This window comes from Anabrus simplex, chromosome 14, assembly GCF_040414725.1.
Source record: "Anabrus simplex isolate iqAnaSimp1 chromosome 14, ASM4041472v1, whole genome shotgun sequence".
Classification (NCBI taxonomy): Eukaryota; Metazoa; Arthropoda; class Insecta; order Orthoptera; family Tettigoniidae; genus Anabrus; species Anabrus simplex.
In genome coordinates this window covers 81279577-81299370 of record NC_090278.1, presented here as the reverse complement: position 1 = coordinate 81299370, position 19794 = coordinate 81279577, and the positions used below count along the sequence as shown (strand labels likewise).

The window sequence follows — 19794 nt, the reverse complement described above, 5'->3', positions numbered from 1 at the left end:
GATGAAATCCAAAAATTAATGTTCTTATTTTGACATCATCTGATGCCTAGTTAGTAGAGACAAGCTATATTATTTTGTTCAACTGAGGGGAAAAGCGACAATTCTGGACATATTCATTACACGAGAGGGGATTTATATGTAAAACACAAATGGCTAAATACGTATAATCACTATGTTCCTTGCATTTAATATTTTATCAGACTTAATTTTAATTATTGTCAAAATATAATTAATTTCCCATGTAGACACAAACTCCACAGATACCCACAACATACTTATAGGTTCAACTGTTTCTGAAAAAATTCACCTGTGAGGAACTTGTATACTCAACCGCACAAAAAGATAGCTGTCGCAGATGATTACCGTTTCAAAATCCTCTTATTTGAAACATGAACACACTGCGCTGATGGTAGGATTCCAGGCATCTTCTCTTCGGCCATCGGCTATCCTCAGGTTACGAATTTATGAATATCCTCGAGTTTTGAGAATGTATCAAATATTTTGTTGGTAAAACAACTTTTTGTGGAGCTGAGTGTACAATACCATGCGCTCATCCTTTTGAACTTGTCAAAATATGGAGAGAAACGTGCAATAAAATTTTTATAAAAATGATACAAAATAATGTAATGAAAAAGTAAAAAAAAAAAAGCCGACAAGCTGGATACAAGAGTTGAAGAAAGATTTAGAAAGAAATCGAATAAGATTAAGAGGAAAATATAGAGAGAGTTTTAAAAAGAAAGTTTTAAGAATGGAATGATTCCAAGGAAGAATGAAAAACCCAGTCCAAAGTGGTCTGAGGAGAGAAGAATAAAACACAGTGCAATGATCAAGGAATACAAGAAAGAATGGAAGAGGAAACAAGGATGAATTGAAACTGACATCGTCCCTAGCAGGCCTTATTGTAAAGAAGAATAATGGAAAGGGTATCAGTGTAATGTCAAATTTACATGCTTAAAAAAGAAATTCTTCACATAAATAGCAGCTCAACTCCAATCTCAACTCGTGCTAATTTCCTCGTGAGAGAGGAAATGATCAGCAACGTACAATTAATTTAAAATGAATATTCAATTTTTAGCAATGGGCAAATTAATACAGAGCATTCAATTCTATAGAAGTTTATTGTCCTTCAAGCACAAAACACATAGAAAACTATTGAAGTCATCCAAAGTGTATCTTTAAATTTACAAAATTATAGTGTAATATCAATAAAAACTTCGAGATCTGAGGCACTTATTAATGTTATAAGTACACTGATTTTTCCACACGAGCCAATGACGTAATATACCACGCACTTGGCAAGAGCTAGTTCCACTAATGTAAAGCTCACAATTTTAGTTAAGAAACTACGCACAGCTCCAAGCAGAATTGTCAAGTTCATGAAAGAAACAATAGTTTGTTTATAACAATTTATAATCTTTCCCAACAACAGTGATCGACATACCATGACCAACATTTACCAGACAAGTGCTTTTTGAAGCTTAGGCTATTTGTTTTACATGCCTTCAAATTGCTACAGATTTGAAAAGACATTGAAGTGTTGGAAGTTAGTCTTGCAAGAGTTTCTTAACATCCCAGAAACCTATAAAGTCCCATTTTTGTACCCTGAAATACCAATGACCTGAGTTGGGATTAAACCTGCTTTGTAAGAACAGAAGGGCAACTGTCTCGCAGGTCAGTATAACACTATAAGGCATAATAAAGCAAACCAATTGAGTATCTGATGAACACTAAGCATCGCCATATTTTCCCCCAACTTGGTGATAATTGTTACATCTACACATTCGCAAAGAGTGGAATCAAATGACCTTTTCTAGACATGTCCAACTGTAAAATATTAAATATGCTTGACAAAAACAATAAAAACATATGAATCGTGAAATTTGCAAGTCATGAAAAGATTAAAACTAGCAGAATTATTTTAATTGTATTTATAAAATTAAGTAGCAAGTACACAAGACCAATAATAATAATATGCCCTGAGAAAGAGATAAATATCAATTCAACTTTATAAAAGAGTTACTAAAAAATTAAGAGATTGCAGAATAGGAAAAACTAGTAGAAAAATCTATGGCACTAACTGCACAGCAGAAAACAAAACAAATGTATTAGGACTTGTACTAATTATGTTTAAAAAAATGTAATCCGTCATGGTAACTGAAGTATGTAATAGTTGGCAGTAATGACTGTTGCTTCAAGATGCTAATTGGATCAGCACTTCCTAACAATAACTAAAGCAAAAAGTAGGAAATCCTATTTCTGGAAGAATGAAGATGGTGGGTTAAAAAAAAACAATCTTATGAGACTGAAAGAAACTGATCAATGAAATATGGAAAGATTAAACATCAAAAACCTGTTTCTAAATTTAAAATATGGCAAGGTAATTAGAAAATTGATTTCTTTATGGGATAAAATCTAAAAATGTGTCATTTTTTCATTTTTTACGGTTCCAAGTCGCCTTAACAATACATACATTCCAGTAGCAAATATTTAAGAATAACATTATATTTAAGAGTTCTGTCTACTCATTAAATATATAATTTATTAAATCTTAGTACATATTTCTCTCCTTAAGGGACATCAGCTAGGATAAATCACACAATATATCAGATCAAAAATGACGTTATTACAGTAAATTGGTAAGACAAATTAAAAAACCTTTTATATACACGAACATTTAAAATACAATAAATTATTAGCAAACTTTGTTACCACTAGGTCGGTGACCTTAGATGTTTAGGCCCCTTTAAACATCAAGCATCATCAAACTTTGTTCAAGTTTCAAGTCATATAGTAAATAAAATTGGTGTGGATTGTTCATTAAAATTCTTGATGATAAAGTTCATGGAAACTAACAGTTGTATTCGTAAAATCATAAGATGAACATTGTTGTAAATGTAAAATCCTTTGATAAAAAATATTTCTTGATGAAAGATCCGGAAGATCTTTGATACGCATTCCTTTAAATTGTATTTAAGAATGAATGCTTGAAGATTCCACGTCAACACGGGGTCGAAGCAGTAATGTTAACATTATCCAGTTTTACAAATAACTTTACTGCTTCGGCCAAGTGTTGACTTAATTCTGAAGCGTTCATTCTTAAATACAATTTAAAGGAATATCAATCAAAGATCTTAAGGATCCTCTATCAAAAAATATTTTAAATCAAAGATTTTTATTCACAACAATGTTCCTCTTACAATTTTACAAATATAACTGTTAGTTTCCATGAACTTTATCATCAAGAATTTTAATGAACAATTCACACTAATTTTATTGTCTATATGACTTGAAACTTTAACAAAGTTTGCTAATAATTTATTTTAAATGTTCTTGTGTATAAAAGTGTTCTTAATTTGTCTTACTAATCTAGTAATGTAATTTTTGTATCTGACATATTGTATGATTTATTCTACCTGATTATGTCCCTCAGGGAAAGAAATATACTAGATTTAATAAATTATATATGTACTGAATAGGCACACCACTTAAATATAATATTTAAGTTATTTGTAAATATTCGCTACTTGGTTTTATAGTCAATATGGGTTTTTATCTAAAATGAAGCTGTTAAAGCTTGTTACATGTAATATGCACATTCTACAAAACTTGGTTTTAACATAACTTACAATGCTAGAGATATAATATGAACCAAAATTTACTAGCTGCCATTCATTTTTTTTTTTTTTTTTTTTTTTTAACTTTGAATAAGTAGAGAAGCCAGATTATGCAAATAACTCCCTGATAAAACATCTAGGATATTCTACAGAAAACAAAATTATTCTCATGCAAGCCAAGTACTTCTGAAAAATATGTGCACATATCTTTAAGTATTCAACATTGATTTAATCATTTTACCTTCATGAAAAATATGAAATGTTGAAGAATGTGAAGGTTAACATTCCACAAAATGGTTTCTTTATAGAAATACATCAATGTGAACATTGAAAACAAAGTTAGCTTGTTTCATTTCCTGTCAAATGTGAAAATTATATAATTGTAATCTTTCACCAATTAAGTATAATAATTGTAGTTATTTGTTTAATAATATCTTGGCATAAAAGTCACCAGAAATGGATTCATTACAGACACAGCTATTATATTTGAAATTGGAAGAAATCAACCAGAAGTAGTAAATGCTGGAAAGAACAATGTATGTGAACCAACAATCTTGTATTTCAAGAAAATTTTTTATCTGGAACATCTAAAAGTAATAGAACGTCTAACAGGCTCTCATGGTGTGATTTCTATATTCTTGGAATCTTTTCAGAAACAATTAGGATGCTCTCAGTCTTAAATCATTACAGCAGTGCTGAAGAAATCATGGTCCAATTCCTTGGCTGAATGGTTAGTGTAATGGCCTTTGGTTCGATTCCCGGCCAGAATGGAGATTTTAACAGTATTTGATTAATTCCTCTAGCTCGGCAGTTCGGTGTTTGTGATTATCTCGATGCTGTAAAACTGAGCTGAATCCACATTAATGCTAACAAGATAATTTGGAAAAGGTCATCAAAGGAGAAAAGTGCTGAAGAAATCATGCAGTATATTAATCCCTCATATACAAGGTGTATCAAAATTCAATACTCAATCTACTACTCCTGTCAAGATCTGTAGATATGAAGGGAGTAGTCATTTCTGTTGTGTACCAAATCTAGAGGTATGTTTTCTGTACCTCTCAAGGCTTTCATAGGATCTCCCTTCACATGTTTTTTAGGCCTTCTTCTTGCAGGTGGTTTTTTGATACTTCTCTTAGCAAGGCGAATTAGTCTCTGTGATGGAAGTGTCCAAACAAACCATTTCAACTGTTCGTCCATTTTATCAGTTATCACAGGGACTCCTATTGAGCCAGAAATGTGGTCATTTTTTATTTTATCTTCCCGTGTCTCACCCACTGAAGAATGTGCCATTCTCATTTCAGCAATGTGCTTGGCCTGCCTGGCCCACGTGTTTGCACTGTATGTCATTGCTAGTCTTATCACAGAACTACAAACCTTGCCTTTGATTTTTGTTAAGAATTCTTTTATCTTACATCATGCCAATCACTGTTCAGCACTTTAACCAACCGACATGGTTTCAAGGTCTAATATCGGCATCAGCTGTTGCCTTGCTGTTGATGCTGGATCCAAAGTGCTTGAACCCATCTACCAACTTTACGGGCTCATCGTCCCAAGAAATCTATGCGTCGTGGGCCAATGCCTTGTAGATTACAAACATTGATTTAAATATTATCTGTCTTCGAACTATTCATTCTCAGTCTTTCGGTCACAAGTGTTAGCCTCCATCTCTCAAGAATCTCTTCCACCTGCTCTCTTGTTTCACCAACCAAGATTACAAAATGCTCCATGGTAACTCATGCATGAGATGTTTGTTTGGATAGTTTATGACCAAATTAAATAACGGTTAAGTACTGAACCCTGGTGAACATCAACCTTCACAGGGAAACTACTCGACTTTCCAACTTTGCTCTCGACTTCAATGAGTGGCATTCCACAGGCCTTTTTCACAGCACTTGCTCTGGCACATTTTGGCTTCATAAAGGGTAATAAACGAATTGTCTGGGAACTATTAGATTTTTCTGGATCAAACACTGCATGAAAATCATCTAAGTTTTCCCAGATCATACTATATTCTTAAAATTTAAGAACATATCTGAGTATGAATTAAGCAGCTGAGGAGATAGCCCATTACCTATGCAGATGAAAGAGTCTAATAAACTGAAGATGTGTATATGACATATAATATCCAACAATGAAAGATACACAGAAAAATCTGAACACACTCGCAACTACCCTAGAAGATTTCAAAATAAATATCAATGCAAGTAAAACCAAACTCATGGTCACCAAGAAATGAAGTGAGAAAAGAAATCACAAAATTCAACAGGTTGACAGTTTCTGTTACTTAGGTAGAGTCATTACAGAGGATAACAGATGCAGCACAGAAATCGGGAATAGAATAGCAGTGGATAAATGTGAATTTCAGTAAAAAAGAGAGCTACTCATTAATCAAGTCACTCAACATCAAAATGCAAAAGAAATTCATTATGACTTTCATCTGGAAGGTGCTTCTATATGGCTGCAAGACCTGGATGTTGTTAAAGAAAGACCACAAACATCTGGAGGCAATGGAGATGTGGGTTTGGGGGAAAATGGCCAAAACTTCTTTGACTGAAAAGAAAAACTAATGAAAATCTAAACATAGTCGAACAATGCAAGCATCTAATAAACACAATTCAGAGAAATAAGGCTCCAAACACAACTGCAGGCAAGATATTGTGAAAGAAAACCAGAGAGAGACCAACAAAAATGGATGAAATAACATTCTCAACAGGATCAAGAACCGAAGCAGAAAGAAGATAAAAACTGTTGCATCAACACCACATGACCTTTAGGAGAAGATGATTATGAACGTGAATTATTCAAAAGGCTGTAGTAATGAAATACTGTATAAAACCATAATGGAAATATGCTCTGAAACTTGCAAGAAGAATATAACAGCAATACAGTTCACTTCACAAAATTACACAGTGTTAAGGGACAAAAGAGGTTTTCGATAAGATTGATTACAGATTTGGTATTGAGTAAAATAAAACAAATTACTCCTAAGTCTAGAGATTTTCTAAAGTAAAGATCAAGAATTTCAGGCTGTACTACTTTTTTTTTTTTTTTTTTTTTTTTTTTTTTTTCCAATTTACACAGCACAACCAAAAATATACAGAATATCATAGACCACAGCTCTCCCTATACATCAAGCAACTTAAGTAGTTTTCATGTGCCTAAAATCAAGATCGCTACCAGTTCAGACTGCACCGATGTTCACTAGCAGAAACTAAAACTGAAGAGTGGATAGTATTTAACACCAAGCACCCTCCTGCTCGTTCTAATCTCCTGCGAAGAGCTTCAGTGCCTTGAAGAGAATCTAAATCAACCAGACAACATGGTTTGTTGCTCAAAAACTCTAGGGTTCTTTTTTTCCCTGCTGTGAAATCCCTAAGGCTACATTGATTGTTTCAATGGTTCACTCCAGTTGTATATACGGTGTATGTGTAAACAGTGTATGCCATATGCATAATAATAATATCTAAACACTACTTATAATATCGAGGGTTGAATGAGATTTGTACAGTTCCTAAATTGTCCTGTCTCTACAAGCAGGACTAGTAAATATCCACATAGCTAGTTCACCTCAACAATCCTCAACATCTCACATGAGAAATATATGAATTAATACATAAACAAATATAAATAACAGAAAATTCATCAATATAAAAATGTTCTAGTAACTTAAATTACTATGAGTAAGGTTAAAGAATTAAACTAATATAAAATAAGGTAAACTGTTACCATAAACCTTTTATGAACACAATGATAAAGACTGTAATTTCATTACATTAGTTCTCCATACTGACAAGCATGTAAGTTCATTAGTCCCAAATCGTGATAGATGTTGGTACACACAAAGAATGGTGAATAAATCTGGTTAACCAAAAGAACTTGATATGTGAACAGAGTTATCTGCTTTCATATGACATTGCAGCAAGGGTGAGAGAACAAAGACGTATTACAAAATTTTTCTTTGGTTGAGGAGAGAATAAGAACAATTAGTGGAGGAAAACAGATTGGAAGGAACATCTATTTAATGAACATGATTCACCAACCTTCCCATTCACAACAGGCAGAAAAACCTACCCCTGAAGTACAAAAGACATTGCAAGGTTTTTGAAACCTTAAGAACATCACAGTTTTACATGAACGTATATATTGTATTCAAACACATATATAGCATGGGTTGCTTATAACGTGAACCCTGTATTCACAAGTATTGTCACAAATTGCAACTACCACTACCAAATAAATATAATGGACATTACTTCAAGAATATAAAAGTGAATGTACTTTTCAATAATAATAATAATAATAATAATAATAATAATAATAATAATAATAATAATAATAATATCATGTGTGGCTATTTCCTGGTGCAGCCCTTGTAAGGTAGACACTCTGAGGAGGGTGGGCAGCATCTGCAATGTACAGGAAACTGCGTGTTACTCTTGTGAAGGATAGTGTGTATGATGTGAGTTGCAGGGATGTTGGAGAGAGCCCAAGCACTTTGGTTTTTTTTCCTCTCCCACAATTGGCTTTACGGCACACCGACACAGATAAATCTTATGGTGACGATGGGACAGGAAAAGGCTAGGAGTAGGAAGCGGCCACAGCCTTAAAGTACAGCCTGGTGCGAAAATAGGAAACCATGGAAAACCATCTTCAGGGCTGCCGACAGTGGGGTTTGAACCCACAATCTCCCAGATGCATGCTCACAGCTGTGCGTCCCTTACCGCATGGCCAACTCACCTGGTGCTCGAACACTCAGTCCCAGAGACAAGGTAATTAACCCTTTTAAGACTACAACCTCCGATCTGGCCAGGAATTGAACCCAGCACCCTCTGACTTTACGACCATTATTCTGACCAGTCAAGGAGCCGGAAATAATAATAATAATAATAATAATAATAATAACAATAATAATAACAATAATAATAACAATAATATAGTCTCAATGAACGCATGCAGGAATTTGTTTTCTCCGACTGCATTTAGGCTGCCCGAGTGTCAATTTTAACGTTTTGTTTAAATGTACCAGATGGCATAAAAACTGACCAGGTGGTCCATGGCTGCTGGTAAGAATGAAATCAGCTGTCACACTGTATCAAACTGCACATGACGGTATCTAGCTGAAGGTTTTTAACAAGGCAATCCTGTAAAAACTATTTTATCCAACACCCTTCACATAAGCTTTGAAAAGTGGTATCGCACACTGAAATCTTTGAAGGAATTTTCCCAATTTCCATTAACAGAAAACTGATCAAATTACACGTTACGCGCTGCTTACTTGATTGTTAATGGAAGGGGCTTCTGATGCCACATCAGGTACCGTTTAATTGTGGTTTAGAATACTTGACCTTAATCATTTTACAGTAAAAGGTGAAGTACCAAAGGTCACATTGGCAAATGCAAACAATTGTTTCTTACGAAAGATTAATTACAGACTAAATTCCGTATGGAATAACAATCATTTAACAAAAAATAGATTCCATGCTATACTCGAGTGAATACAATATTAAATTTCACTAATATAAAAGCTACACAACACTCTGCGTGTATCCCTATATACAGTATGAGACAAACTACAAATCGTCAGAGTTCGTCATGATGATGAGGAGGTTGTGATTCATCCACAGTGGCGACTCGACCAACAAGAAGGGGCATTCCAGAACTGGAAGACGACACATAAATAAGGAATGGATGATCTGCCACAAAATCATACACGAATGCAGCTGATCTCTTTCTGCGCCCGTGAACCGCTGAAGTCAAGAAGAAAAATATTTTGTTCAAGTTAAAGAGAGATTTTTTCTGATGCACTCTGGCACTGTCCTCTCCAGCGTACACCTCCGGCTGTCTCTTAGTCAAACCAAACTTAATGAATTTCAAGTGTAATAAAGTAAATGTTCACACTGATGAAAATGAGATAACTTACCACCAGGAGCCAGAAGAAGAAATTATTATGAATAGTAAATAGGAGATTGAGGTGGTGATTACTATTTTAAGGGGCTTACCAACCTCTCCTTATACCATCCTGGGAGGAAGTGCAAGAGTGAAAGTTCAGGCTACGTAAGAGGACCATGAATAACGAGGAAAATGAAACATGCACAACTAATATAATCAGAATGAGGAGAGGACAAGGCTTGACTACAAAAGATCATGCATGAAAGATCGAAGAAGCTTGGCACGAGTGAAAGAAATGCCATACATGCACTATCTGATCAAAAGAATCTGTACACCTACTCATAACTGTCCTCTAAGTGCTTTTCTTTTTGGATTTACGGCCCAGTAGTAGACATTAATAGGGGGGGTGGGTCCCCGACTGTCAACTAGGTGTCAGAATGTCTCTGGGGGAACAGCAGACCATTCTTCCTACAGCGCTGCAGAAAACATAAGTAGTGATATGTGTTGCTGGGTTCTGAAGTGAAGTCACGGTTCTAGTTCATCCCAGAGGTGTTCGATAACATGGAAGTCTGGGCTGTCCAGTCCATTTCTGGAAGCTTACGGTCCACAAACCACCTATGAACAGACCCTGCTTTATGGCAGGGAGTAGTGAAACGTCTGAATACAGCGCCCGTCTTCAAACTGGTTTGTCAAAATGTTCTTAAACTCTTTCATGTTTATTGGTTCTATAGCAATACGAGATGATGAAGTCCCTTCCATGCACCCCCTCCCCCTCCCCCCACCGTACCCCACACCTCCATCTCAGTCAAATGTCACTGTACAGACTGACATGTATCATTCGCCACACCTAAGCCTTCCCATCAGACTGCTACATTGTATAGCGTGATTCATAATTCAAAATCATGTGTTTCCAGTCGTTTACGGACCAGTCGCAGCACTCTTTACACAACAAAACTTGGCATTCACTGACAAAATATGCAGTTTAGGGTTTGGTGTCTCAGCCTTGAACCCCAGTCCATGAATATCCCCAGCGCACAGTCATGGTGCTAGCTGCATTGCAATAGTTCATGAGTGATAGTATAAAGTAATATCATGAGGGTTTTTTTTTTCCTCCCATAGCACCTTCTTTAATGCTCAACGGTCCTTATTAGTCAACACATATGGCCTACCCCGTCGTGTTTTCTTGCTCATGTGATCATGCGATTCTTAACCAGATACACTGTCGGCCCAAGTTTCCCAACAAAACGTATGTACCCACACGAATATGTTTAATGGTTGTTTAATGACAGAATATATTACTGTAAACAAGTTTCGAAGGTTTTCGGGCAACTGTGATGAGTTTATGTTCAACGTTCAGCATCAGAAAAAAATGTATCCTACTGTATAACACCTACAGTGAAACATGGAGGGAGCTCTGTGATAGTTTGGGGTTGTTCAGTGAAGTTGGTAGACTGCACCAAATTTAAGGAACACTGGATGAAAACTGCTTCTATTCCATCCTATCTCATTACGCTCTTCCATCTGGACAGCAACATGGGTTTGTCCTCCAACAAGACAATGACCTCACTCACACATCTTGCTATTGCATGAATTATCTGCAAAACAAAACTCTGGGGAATTGTTTCTAATGGAATGTCCCCCCCAAACCCTGGACTTAAATGCAATTGAGCTGCTGAGTTGTTGGATCGGCAAGTCCGAAAAGCGCCTCCTTCAATCAAAAAGCTGTGGGACATTTTGCAGAATGCCTGGCAAAGTATACCTGCATCAGTGTTAGAAAAATGTGTTCTGAGAATGCCGAGAATAGTTAAAAGTGTACTTGCAACAAAGTGGGGTTCCTTTGATGAGAAGAGAGTGTGATGTGTTCTGGTGATATGTGGGAGTAAATGGGTTCATACTGTATTTCTTACTCAGATGTAATGTAAAAACATAGTATTATTGTAAAATATTAGTTTTAGAATATATATTTGTCAATTCTTTGCATAGGTATGTTGTTTTCTTTCAATCTCGGTCCATTCTTTAACAGTTCAATGCTTATCTGGAAACTTTTGGCCGGCAGTGTACCTAAATAACACGAACTACAAGCAGTAGTTGTGAATACCGCCATAAGCTTATCAATTACTCTCAAACATTGCAAAGCTTGCTCACGAGGATCAGACATGGAATTGCATTACTGCACGCAGCTTATTGGTATGGTGAGGAGAAATAGGTTCCACTGCTCTACTAACATTGTCGCTATTAACAAGGATAATGCACCTGTAACAATAGACATTCTCGAAGTAGGTTAATGTATAGGCTACTGCCTGCATCAGAGTGGTTCTGATGATATTTATTACAGTTCTGGTGGTCCCTAACTTCATTATCTCTGAATTATTGGAACTGATACACAAATACACAAAGCAATGCCATCAAGGTCAAAGCAATTTTAGAATGAAATTTATGTGCTACTATTAAAGTGCCACATTACATAATTAGTACCCTGCAGAATGCTTGTGTCAAGGCAACAAATCATCCTAAACAATTTTTAAAGTTGATAGATAAGAGTAATAGCATTTCAAAGGCATTTTTAGTGTACAGTTGCATGAAGATACAATACTAGGCAAAGAACATTATAATACAAGTAGATCACATCAAATATGTCTGCTGTACTTTCCCTCACAATACTAGAACACTGAAGGAAATTTATAGAAAGTGGACGAAACCTAATGCCGTCAGTTTGTAGGCATAAATTAAAGGCACACAGAGTAGAATGCAAGATTTCAGAAAATTAACTGATTAGTTTCCAGGCCAACTTTGATGTATATGAGACACAGTTACGCAGACACTGAATATACGAACAACTATCCTAGTTATAAGGTGATTAGTACCAAGAGTCCCTGAAGAACAATTGCTAAAACCACATTACCCTCACCCAAGAAATGCAAAAGAGCTGAAGCTGCTTATAATTTTCAAAACACTGATGCAAGCTGTTCAATATGCAATAGTGAAGGTACAGGCTTCTTTGAATCTGAAGTTTATATACAGGGTGTATCCGTTGTTATAAACTTTCAGGGATGATGAAGGATGGCAAATGGATCAATAATATGAGATAAGGAACTGTAGTCGGGAAACATTTGAGTCAAAAGTTATTGATCAAGTTATTTAACGTCCGTCAGAATTTGTTCACCGTCTTCAAAGTTATTACTCTGTGCTACCAATGCAATGTCATCAGCATATATGAACTTATTTGATGTTGAATTTGGTACGTCATGAATGTACAAATTGAATAGCATTGGTGCTAAGACAGACCCCTGTGGTAGACCATTATTTAGTTTTCGTTTGTGGCTTTTAGTGTTGCCTAGAAACACTTCAAATTGTCTTTCACTAAGCATGCTAGATATTAGATCAATTCTTAACAGATGCCGGGGTGTCAGAACTTTGTGCAATGATGCCATGACTGCACTGACGCATTTCGAACATTTGTTGTAAACGAAGCAGCTTGTGAAACTTGTGCAAGTAAACGGACTTAAAGGAGTGGAATTTTGCTTAACTTTTCACTCAAACGTTTCCGGACTACTGTTCCTTATCTCAAATTGATCCATCTGCTGCCCTCCATCATCCCTGAAAGTTTGTAACATCACGGATACACCCTGCAGGCATAAACAAGACATCCACTCAGACTGATGAATCAAATAATGAGGAAATTCAAAGAACTATAAACAGATTGCATGTGAAAGTAACTCGATTGAACAATACTTTACAAGTATGAAGAACTGACAAATGTACAAATAAAACTTCATGACACTGAAAAACTGTACTTTCTACAGGGAATTAAAAAAAGATTTGAGTTGACACATTTCTGTTATCCACACACCATTTTCTTCCAGAAGCTCTGCTGAATATTTTGGTACAAAAAGTAAAAATATTATTTTTGATCACACTCCATTCCTTACTGTAGCACTAGAAGAAATTTAAAAGTAACTGAACAACTATGCTTAATCTCAAGACCATGACTTTCCTAATTTCACAAAAACATACTGAACAAAATCCTAGTTGCAAGTTCTACTATGTATCTAAATACTACACTATGCATAACAAAAGTGATTGCTGTTATTACTCACATTTAAGGAATGCCAGCAGGAGTGCTCCATCTCTTAGCAATTTCACTAGACATTATCTTGGTATATAAAGAAAATAGGTAGCCTATACAATTAATTTTAACAATATCAAGCAATGTAACAATCCATATATCTAAATTAAGGTAAATTGGTAATCAAAGTCAATTACATTTTCTACAAAGGAGTAATTGTTTCTACCGCTCAACTACCGGCCAGTGCCACGAGTCGAGCCATGAAACTACTGTACTCTGATTAGAGTGCAGAGACCCATCTGTCAAGGCCAGTAAAGAAGAGCGACGGATCAAGTCTGCCGTGACTGCAATGAATCAAATCTTTCTTGTGTTTTAATGCAACATGACTTATATGTTCCTAAGTAGAGTGGAAAGATTGTACGCCTGTATTTATTTATTTTTTGAACAATTATAAGAGATTCAGGTCTTGAATGCTGCAAAATGTACTGTTACTTGAGTTACAAAACAGTCCATTCTTAGAGGACATCAATTTAATCTCGCAGCAAGAAATGTATTGGACGGTGGGGCACAACAGATAGGCCCCAAAGGTAGTATGAATTTTCATGCCATGTGACCTTTCACCTGAAGGAAACATAAGAATAATTTTCCATAAAAGCCTGGAGATTTGGAAGATCTAAGGAAATCACTGACGAATTTCACAATTTAAACAAAAGCTTGGGTTTTGCAAGTGTGAATAGTATAAAACATTAGTTTATTAAAGTGAATGGCATACCTTTTAAGCCACTTCTATAAGTTTTAAAATATTGCTAAGGCCCTCCCTGGCATAAATCATATTTGCAAAGTTTAATTATATAAATATTACCTTTTTTTTTTTTTTTTTTTGCTAGTGGCTTTACGTCGCACCGACACAGATAAGTCTTATGGCGACAATGGGATAGGAAAGGCCTAGGAGTCTGAAAAAAGCAGTCGTGGCATGGCAACAATGGGATAGGAAAGGCCTAGGAGTTGGAAGAAAGCAGCTGTGGCCTTAAGGTACAGCTCCAGCATTTGCCTGGTGTGAAAATGGGAAACCACAGAAAACCATCTTCAGGGCTGCCGACAGTGGGATTTGAATCCACTATCTCCCAGATGCAGGCTCACCACCATGCGCCCCTAACTGCATGGCCAACTAACTCGGAAGTTCCACATAATGGAAAATTATCCGTTTCTCGTTTTGCACTGCAGTCTCCCAGAATGTCAAATTATTTGCTAGAAATGTACATTATAGTCAGAGAAAAACAATGCAGAACATTCCTTAAATCAAATGGGATATATTAACTGTAAAAGAACCAAGTTTAGGCTATATAGAAATACCATTACAAATATATACAAAACCATAAGAATAATGAAATCTTAGTACAGTATGTGTTTTCTTCTTTTTTGAAACTTGAAAGAATATGGCCACAAAATGTATAATTATTAGGGCTCCTGGATGGCTTTTCGTGTCTATAGACAAATAACTCTTAAAATAAGAGTCCAGAACCCTCTTGCTGGCATATATCACCTTTCAGGAGGCACATGGTCTCTAGTAGAGCCTCCGTGGGTCAGATGGAAGCACGTCGGCCTCTCACCGCTGGATACCGTGGTTAAAATCCCCATCATTCTATGTGAGAATTGTGCTGGACAAAGCAGAGGTGGGACAGGTTTTTCTCCGGTTACTCCGGTTTTCCCTGTCATCTTTCATTCCAGCAACACACTCCATTATCATTTCATAGTATCTATCAGTCATTCATAAACCACTTTGGGAGTGACGATCCCATAGTAGTAATAGCCTATATATGGTTCATTCATTACATCCCTGACCTGGTCAAAGACTGGAACACAGGTTGTAGGTTTAAAAAAAAAAAAAAAAGTCTAGTGTTGTTTGTAATATGCAGTTTGATATCATTACCTTTGAACCAAACTCATCTCAAGGATACTTCATAGATCTTACCACCAGGTTTGAGACCTATAAGAGCTAACCTGAAGAAGTTGATTAATCAAGAAAAAGGGCAAACAGTAGAGTAATGTAAAGAGAAATACCATCTAAAATAATCATTTGATGATTGGTGTCAGGTGGACCATTTCACAATTCTTTGACAAAGCATATGGGTTGCAGAAGTTTTTCTTCGTGGACATTGCAACAACTACACTAAGGACTATCAAAATATCAGACAAATAATACTTGCTGTAATTTATCACTCAATGTTCATATTATGAAAATTTCACTGTCAACCAGTAACAGTCGCATATAATGTAATAGTACTTTTTACCTAAGTGCTAGTCTGAATCTGATGTAGGAAGAATTCAAAATAAAATAACAAGGATTATCAATTCAACATATGAATTGTTAGGTGATTTACACAACACACAGTTTATTCTGTTAAAAAACATCACACAACAGAACATCTGTTATCCGATGCAACGTGGATCAATGCTACCTTAGACGACATGGATGACTGTTGTTGGATAAACTCAAAAAAGAGGTAAGATATTTTCTTAATTGTACTACAGTTCTATTTTCAGCACCCTTTTGCTTGTTTTCGAAAGTGTAGAGAGATAATGGAATGTATGTGCTATTCTTAATTAGCCATTTAGGAAAACCTTAGGACATTATACCAGTTAGTGTTACAACACATGACCAAACTTCATGAGCAGAACCACTGGCATGGTACAACAGGTGAACGGAGTACAAAGTGCCCGTGCCCGTGGTGTGATCCAGTTCAGCGACAATGTCAACCAAGGCCACGGGCAACAAGTGGTAATCCTATGCTTTGTGAAAACTTGAGTGCATTATCGGTCTGAGCTAAACTGCACATGTACCGTAGCGTGCTATAAAGTTATGTCTGATAATAGGCTTGACAAGGGAATGAGTTCATACTGAAACTTATCCTTAACATTTTGCTAAAGTCATCTATAAGGAAACATTAGCTTTAAGTTTTAACTAGAACGTTCAGGAACTGAAAGTAGCAATACCAAGACTCACTACTTTCATAAGACATATTCAAGGTTCGTTTTCAGGATCTTTTAGTTAAAACTCGCCGCTCATTTCTGGTAAGTAAGCTCCCTATAAGATATAATAATTACAGCATAATTTCATGGTAGGTTTCAATATGAGCTCCTTCATAGTTTGCTTGTAAGTATTTTTATCCACAACGAGTGTTTAAGACACATGCTGAACAAATTTCAGCAAACAGGGAAGTATTTCAGATATGAAACAAAGACGAAAATGTACACTGCCTGTAGAAGCTGTTTTCAATGACAAAATTTCCCTAGAAAATCCCTTTGAAATCTTTCTCAGCAAACTTCATACAGCTCTGTACAAACATTTACAACGTTACTTAAATGAAGGAAACCAATCCAAGATCTTTCTGAGTAAAAATTTTTTTTAAAGCCATTCTGTTTTGGTAATATTATTAACCGGTGACTGATGAAATTTTGTAAAGACCAACTCAGGTTTCAGTCTGGCCATGAGTACAGTCTGCGTGCCCCAAGCTGTCCTGACTGTACACAGGGGAAACTCAAATCTGTTCATCCTGTATCACTACAGTACCATCCATGACCATCAAATGCAATTTCACACACAGCATTTTAAATGCAATTATTTCTGCTTCTCCCATTTGGAGGCTGCCAAAAACACAAGGCTGTATGAAAATTGTATTGACTACAAAGGTAGTGTAAAAATACTGTATATTGTCTATATAAGGGATTAGTGTACCATATTATACCTATTGCTCAGTAAAAATCGTTATCAATCAATATTTTGAAACCTGTGAGGAACTCACATGACAAAGATATAGTTGAGAGAGACAAGATGGATAAACGATTTCCGACTATTGTTAACGAGCACAAAAAGCAATACGGCATTAACGGGAAACTACAACTAAAATAACGTACAACATTTACCTCAGTTCATTCAATTCCTGGCTCTTCTTATTATTATTCTTTGCAACCACTAATTGCTCACTATACAATTAAGGTTGGGATCAGTTCCCATGATACCATAGAAGACAGTGAAGTTGCTATTTTGTATCCCAAAGGTGGTTTGCATCGTGGCTATAAAAACGAGGCTGGACCACACAATCCGAAGATACCTTAAGAGACTCTTATTTCGCACATATTATTAAGCACTCGTGAAATTTACAGAATAAAAATACCTAGACAAATCATAAAAGATATGATAGCATTGTACTGCAAAATATAAGATTGGTAGCTGCTATAAACACCACAAAAAGCTCTCTTCAGGCAGATAATTCCATATAATAGGCTGCTTCCCAGGCATTACAAGTGGCCCAATTGTTCTCATATTTAAAAATCCTCAAGCAGAAAAATAGAATAATCCACCAAAACATTACAAGAAATTCCAAGAACATTCAAACGTCTCTTGGACAGCCGGAGTGCTAAAAGACGAAAGGGACAGTGCACAGACACTTAAGCAGAATGCCACATCTTTTTAGAGAGTATTAAATATAAACAACACATACACAGACAAAACCATAGAATGGGCAGAGTACTCCTCAGCATTTAACAAATTGTGCCTTTATTGGAGTGTTGGATATTAATAAGGAAATTATTGCACTGTGTTTCATACCATAAGAAATAAATTTCATAATTAATCTGTAGCGGCAACCTCAACAAGACAGGAGGTCTTAATAACTGAGTAACTCCACCTTTACAATATTGTACAATATTATTCCTTTCTATTTTATTATAAAAAGGGACATGTTTCATCTCTTCCTTGTGAGACATTTTCAGTCTAAAATATAATAAACACGATATTCTTGGTGACGCTGAAAACAATGACTTATCCTTTAACTGTTTAAGAGTCAAAATGACTATCATATGCGAATGCAGTTAAAAAAACAGTTCATGTTGTTAAATTGTTTTGTGTCATTGAAACAAATTACTAGACGATAAAAGCTCCACCGAGTTTTGATGCTCAAGATTTTTAAAAAAAGTCGATGTGAACATCACAGCGTTCTTCTAAAAGTGCCTGAGGACATTCAATGCAAGTCCTACGTTGTGATGAAAGGACAGTTCACGTCGGTGCACACACAAGAACAATGGCTGTTCTAAGAAAAGCGATTAATGAAAAATTTTAAACATTAGAATCAAAAGATAAACTCAAGAAATGAAAGGTAGTTCCTGCCAATTATTCTAATGTCCCTAGAGTTATGCACGCTCAGTTTTCTGTAACTGATAGTTTTATGGGTCACGAGTAGCAAGAAGCATGTCATGCCGCCCCATATCTTCGGATGAACGATACTGGCTTTGTTGACATGCTGGAAATGGTTTCGAAAGCCACATGTGTTTCAGGATGACTGCACAAGCAGACAAAGCTGTGATGACATAGGACTGAATGGCAGACAATCTGCATAATCACACCATACTAAACATCTGGTCATACAAATTGCCATACCTAAATTCCGTAGATAAGTTTGTGCAGGACGTCGTTAAACAGGAGACTAATATTGCCATTCCCACAATATGACTGATTCCATAAAGGCTGTTATTACGCAAGTTATGTCCAACATCACAAAGGATCATGCGATCTGTGCACATGAATACTTCTGCTCCTTCAAACATAAACATTTGTTCTTAAATACCTTACATGCCCTATATGCTATATTACTCCTTCCATTAATGAATTTTCAAGGATTTTTCAGGCATGCGGATCACACCTGATAAATTTGAGTTCTAATGTATAATGACGGTTTAGTTGATCATTTCTTTAAACCTAAAAATTATTTGCACTTGTTAAGTGGCAAAGGAAAACTACTACCCATTCTAGGAAAAAAACACAAAAACTGACCAGTCAGCACAGAAAAAAAAGTTTCTATTTGGCAGATGACACAAACATTAGGGAAGCAATTATTGTTGATGCAAATTACCAGTTACTTTCATAGAGGCTTGAACAAGTATTTCTAATATAAACTTTACAAACATAAAAAGGAGAGACCTTACATACGAATTAAAATAAAAGTGCAACAGAAACAGATCACACAGCAAGCAAAACAATATTTAAAATCTAACTTTAACACATACACTACCCAGTTCATTAATAGAAAAGCAGATCACAGTTAAGAAAAGCCTCAGAAAAATATGATCAAAGAGAAAACTAGGTATATTTTCAAGCTTCAGTATGAATTTACCTGTAATAATTAACCATCAGATGGAAGAAAATTCTATTTCTTTCATTTATACAAC

The 19794-nt window shown here is 35.7% G+C and overlaps 1 protein-coding gene across 22 annotated transcripts in view; it reads right to left on the bottom strand.

Moving 5' to 3' along the window:
* Positions 1–19794, bottom strand: part of LOC136885226 (leukocyte elastase inhibitor) — a 263118-nt gene that overhangs the window by 148318 nt on the left and 95006 nt on the right. The window lies entirely within an intron of this gene.